The sequence below is a fragment of the Microcebus murinus genome, chromosome 11 (assembly GCF_040939455.1).
Source record: "Microcebus murinus isolate Inina chromosome 11, M.murinus_Inina_mat1.0, whole genome shotgun sequence".
NCBI classification, from domain to species: domain Eukaryota; kingdom Metazoa; phylum Chordata; class Mammalia; order Primates; family Cheirogaleidae; genus Microcebus; species Microcebus murinus.
In genome coordinates, this window is record NC_134114.1 from 20,633,768 (window position 1) to 20,640,063 (window position 6,296).

Genomic DNA, 6,296 nt, shown 5'->3' on the forward strand with positions numbered 1-6,296 from the left:
ATGAAAGCATACTCATGAATGCAACACACATAAACACATATAACTACAGTATTTCCTCGCAACTAAAAATATTTAAACAATCACTAGATATGCTTATTTCTTAGTCAAATGCTTTTAGTTGCAATACACAAAGGAAGAAAAAAGAATAGACGTGGACTACTTAAATCTCTGCCATTGAATGTCTCATCTATGTATAACAAGTGTTATGCTTTTCTCACCTTAAATACATATCTTACATGCCCACTCTTCTTTTTAGAGAAATTTTAATTGATTTTATTTGTTAACAAATAAACTTTAATTTTAAAAAACAGCTTTGTTTTTATATAGTCTTAATTTAATTTAATTTTTATTTTAATAGATTTAGAGGTACAATTGGTTTTTGGTTACATGGTTGAACTAGGTGATGGTATAGTCTACATTTTACAGTAACCATCACCCAAATAATATGCATTCTACCCAATAGGTAATTTTTCATCTTCTGAGTCTCCAATGTCCAATTACCCACTCTGTATGTTCCTACATACACACAGCTTAGCTCTGACATATAAGTGAGAACATACAGTATTTGGTTTTCCATTTATGAGTTACTTCACTTAGGATAATAGCCTCCAGTTCATTCCAAGTTGCTGCAAAAGACATTATTTTGCTTTTTTTATGATGGAGTGGTATTCCATAGGATATGAATATGCTTATATACATCACATTTTCTTTATTCACTGATTGGGTAATGGACACTTAGGCTGATTCCATGTCTTTGCAGTTGTGAATTGTGCTGCAATAACCATATGAGAGCAAATATATTTTTGATATAATGACTTTTGTCCTTTGGGTGAATACCCAGTGGTGGGATTGCAGGATTAAATAGTATATCTACTTTTAGTTATTTGAGAAATCTTCATACTGTTTTCTATAGAGCTTGCACTAATTTACATTGCCACCAACAGTGTATGAACATTTCACTACATCTGTGCCAGTATCTATTGTTTTCTGACTTTTTAAATAATGGCCATTCTGACAGGAGTAAGACAGTATCTCATTGTGGTTTTAATTTGCATTTCACTGATTATTAGTGATGTTGAGAATTTTTTCATATGTTTATTGGCCATTTGTACATCTTCTTTTGAAAAATATCTGCTCATGTCATTTATCCACTTTTAAATGGGAATATTTGATGTTTCCTTACTAAGTTCCTTGTAGATACTAGATGTTAGTCTTTTGTTGGATGTATAGTTTGCAAATATTTAATCCCATTATGTAGGCTGTCTACTTACTCTGTCAATTATTTCCATTGCTCTACAGAGGCTTTCTAGTTTAATTAAATTCCATTTATTTATTTTTGCTTCTGTTGCATTTTCTTTGAGGACTTACTCATAAATTCTTTGCTGAGGCCAATGTCCACAGAGTTTTTCTTAGGTTTACTTCTAGAAGTTTTATGATTTCAGATCCTACATTTAAGTATTTAATCCATCTGGAGATAATTTTTGTATGGGGTGAGAGAAAAATGACCCAGTTGCATTCTTCTGCAAGTGGCTGTCCAATTTTTCCAGCATCATTTATTGAATAGGATTTGCTTTCCCCAGTACATATTTTTGCTTGCTTTGCAAGGAAGCAGTAGCTTGTAATTATTTGGCTTTATTTACGGGTTTTCTATTCTGTTCCATCAGTCTGTTAGGCTTCTTTTATACCAGTGCCACGCTGTTTTGTTCACTATAGCATTATAGTATAATTCGAAGTCAGGTAATGTGGTGCCTCCAGCTTTATACTTTTTGCATAGGATTTTTTTGGCTATTCGGGATATTTTTTGGTTCCATATGTATTTTAAGATTGTCTTTTCTAATGCTTTAGTAAATAACATTGGTATTTTGACAGGAATTGCACTGCATTGGTAGATTGCTTTGGGGAGTATGGTCATTTCACAATGTTGATTCTTCCAATACATAAGTGTGGCATGTTTTGTGCCATCTACAATTAGCTTTATTAGTGTTTTTTAGTTTTTCCTGTAGAGATCTTTCACCTTCTTGGTTCAATATATTCCTAGGTATTTTATTACTTGTTCTGCAACTATCATATAAATGAGATTCTCAGCATTGTCGCTATTGGTGAACAGCAGTGCTACTGATTTGCCAATGTTGATTTTGTAACCTGAGACTTTACTGAATTCATTTATCAAATCTAGGAATCTTTTGGAGGAATCTTTGGGGTTTGCTAGTATAAGATCATATTTTCAGCAAATAGAGATAGTTTGACTTTCTATTTTTCAATATGGCTATGCTTTATTTCTTTTTCTTGCCTGATTGCTCTGGCTAAGACTTTCAATACTATGTTGCATAGAAGTGGTGAAATTGTATGTTGAACAGAAGTGGTGAAAGTGGGCATCCTTGTCTTGTTCCAATTCTTATCAAAAATGCTTTCAAATATTCCCCATGCAGTATGGTGTTGGTTGTAGGTTTTTCATATATAACTTATTATTTTGAGGTACGTTTGTTCTGTGCCAAATTTGTTGAGATTTTTTTTGTTATAAAGTGATGCTGGATTTATCGAATACTTTTTCTTCACCTCTTGAAATAATCATATGGTTTTTGCTCTTAATTCTGTTTATATGGTGAATCACATCAGTTGACCTGTGTATGCTTAACCATTCTTGCATCCCTGGGGTAAAACCCACTCGATCATGGTAAATTATCTTTCTGATGTACTGTTGGATTTGGTTTGCTAGTATTATTTTGAGGAATTTGTAGCTTTCTTTTTTGTTTTGTCTTTTCCTGGCTATGGAATCAGGGTGATACTAACTTTGTAGAATGAATTAGGGAGGATTTCCTCCATCATTAGGATTGGTATCAGTTCTCTGTAGGCCTGGTATAATTCAGCTCTGAATCTGTCTGGTCCAGGGCATATTTTGGGGGGCAAAGGGGATTATTTCTTATTGATTCAATCTCTCTACTCATTACTGCTCTAGTGAGGATTCCTATTTCTTCCTGAATTCAAGTTTGGGGGATGAATATTACCAAGAAATTATCTATTTCCTCTAGATTTTTTAGTTTGTGTGCATAACAGTTTTAAATTTGCAGAACGTAGAGTAGTTAATAGAGATTTTCTATATCACATCTGCCCCAACACAGTTTCCACTATCATCAACATCTTGTATTAGTTTGATACATTTGTTACACTATTATTATTAAAGTCCATAGTTTCTGAAGTTTGAGTGTTGTACCCTCCAAAGTTCATGTTGAAATTTAATTGCCATTGTAATAGTATTAAGAAGTAAAACATTTAGGAGGAAAGTGAGCCATGAGGGCTCATAAGGATGGGATTGGTGCTCTTATGAAAAGTTGAGTTTGGTTCCCTCTTGCCCTCTCATCTTTAGCCAGGTGATCAGGCAGTAAGGAAACATTTTCAGGATGCTGGCACCTTTATATTGGACTTCAGTCCTCCTGAACTGTGAGCCAACAATTTTTTTTCATTATAAATCATCCAATCTGTGGTGTTCCATTATAGCAGGGCAAAATAGACTAAGGTAATAGTTTACATTAAGGTTCACTCTTTGTGTTAGACATTTTTATGATTTTTAACAAATACATAATGTTATATACTCATCATTACATTAGAGTATCATATAGAATAGTTTCCTATCCAATAAATCTTCTATGCTCACATATTTATCTCTCCTCCCCTTCTCAAACCCTCAGCAATTAATTATCATTTTACAGATTTGCTTTTCCAAAATGTGATATAGTTGGCATAAGGCAGTATGTAGAGTTTTCAGACTGATTTATTACACTCAGCAATATACAATGAAGTTTCCTTCATGCCTTTTTATAACTTGATAGTTCATTTCTTTTTATCACTGGATGATATTCTACTGTATAGATATATTAGTTTACCATCCAGCTATTGAACATTTTAATTGCTTCCTGTTTTTAACAATTACAACGAAAATTTCTATAAACATTCACATGCAGGTTTTTGCTTGGACCTTAGAGAAAATTTAAGGATCTTCAGACTTCACACATATTCTAATTTATCCTGAGCTGGCTATCTTGCTTCTATTATAAATTTTCTCATAATAATATCATCAAACAAAAGAATCCTATGTAGTCATAAAACTGTGCTATAGACTCCTTTATCTGAGAACTTACATCCCTGATTCTGCTAATATGTTACTTGGTTTTAAAACTATTTACTGCCTTCTGAAAGATATGCTATGCAAGATTTGTCAAAATTTCTGAATTGATGACATTTGTGTGGTCTCTAGATAGATTCATATTCAATCACAATAAGTAATTTAAGTTCTTAAATTTATTTAATATATACTCCAAAAAGAATATCTTATAATAGTTATCTATTAGGCAAATAGACATATTCAATGGACTTTTAAATTTTATTTTGGTTAATAATTGAAATACGCACAATTTGAACACTAGGTTCTCAGCTAATACTAAAAAAAATCACTAGATTCAGTTTAAATCCTCAGTGACTTCTTCTTGCTATGTCAGAAACCTCTTTAATTAAAGAACGATCTCAAAAGAAATCAAAATATTGCTTAATGTATCTTGGGCAGAAGTGAACTGGTGTAAAAAATAACACAGGAAACACAAAATCCATTCAATACCATGTGCCAAAAGACTCCAGTGACATTTCTCAAATCATAGACCCTTAGAATAATTGTACTGGATTCAATAATTAGCTTGAGTGAATTATAATAATTATTCATTTATGCTATTACAATAGCATGCTGACTGGTTTACTCCACATACTTTTACCCCTCTTCAACCTATTGTCTTTACTATAGACAGAATGATCTTTGAAAAAATGTATATTCTGTCTTTTATACCAACTTCCATGTAAAACCCAATGTTTTTATATTACACTTAAAAACCAATTGCTTTCTTAACATGGCATACAAAGTTTAAGTATTTGTTTACATCCAGTATTATTTTTTTTTCTAATATGCTTCTTGTTTTCCAGGCACATTGGTATCTGAATTAATCCACTAAAACCATTTCAATAAGTTTCTTGAATTTTGGCTTTATTTCATACTTTTATGTGAGGAAAGGCCAGTCCCTGATTCTCTTACTCCTTTTTCTCTTCTTTGTCTCTTCTTCCTTACCCATTTCCTTCTTTATTTTTTCAAAATTGTTTTACATAGTCTTTTGTCTATACTCTTCTACCAAAATATTACCTTAGTCTTAAAAACCTCTAATGAGAATTTGCATAGAATTTCTTTGAATTTGTGAACTTATTTGAGACAAATTAATTTCTTCATATTATTGAATATTTCAATACATATACATGGTATATTTTCAATTTGTTAATATTAGATTTTTACTAAAGGTTTAACACAGAAAACATATTAAACAAATATTGTTTACTATGCATCAAGAACTATTCTAGGTATTAAGTATTCTCTCCTTTTTAATACTTGAAACAATCTGTCATATATCAAATGCAAAAATATGAATTTTAATAGCTAGACATACCAAATTGTTAACCCATTTGGGAAATTTTGTTTATGATTTGTTTAACACATTTTATGAATACCAATGATGTTAATAAATTTCTTACCTTCTAAATGTTAGTATGAAAATGTACCTATGAATTCAGAAAATGCACTTATAAATTTAAAAGCTTTGTCAAATAACTCTGTTTTAAGTTATACACAGTATTCTTACTTTAAAAAAATAAAACATATTTCATGAACCTGCAGACAGTAATTTGCTGATCTTTCTTTAAAAAACTTCACAATAACATTTTTGAGTGATGGGGTACAAGAAATGCTACCCCAAAATATGACACCTTGGCATTTAAGAAAATAGCAGCAGTAGTAAGGCCACTCTCCCCTTTCCTTCATTATTCTCTCCTAAAGCAGGCCATAAAATCCAGAAAACTCACTCTCTGACCTTCTCCATATATTCTCTCCTGAAACAAATATCATGTGAGAGGAGTCATATCTATACCTAGAGACAAGGAATGTCACACAGATGCCAAGAAGAATTTGAGCAAACAGGCTTTCCTAAGTTCCTCCTAGTTTATTACTATTAGACGACACCCTTATTCCCTCCAATCTTACTTTTTTATGATTATCCATTAAAATATAGTTTTCTATGGGTCTTTTGTGTCTTCATTTTCTAATTAAGGCCTCTATGTCACATAAAATTTATTAAATAAATTCGTATGCTTTTCTTTAATTAATCTGTCTTTTGTTATTGTGGTCTAAACCAAGAACACAACAATAAATGAGAAATTGATATTAGTTTTTCTACCATACAGGACCCTATTATAAAGAAGATGATTATTTA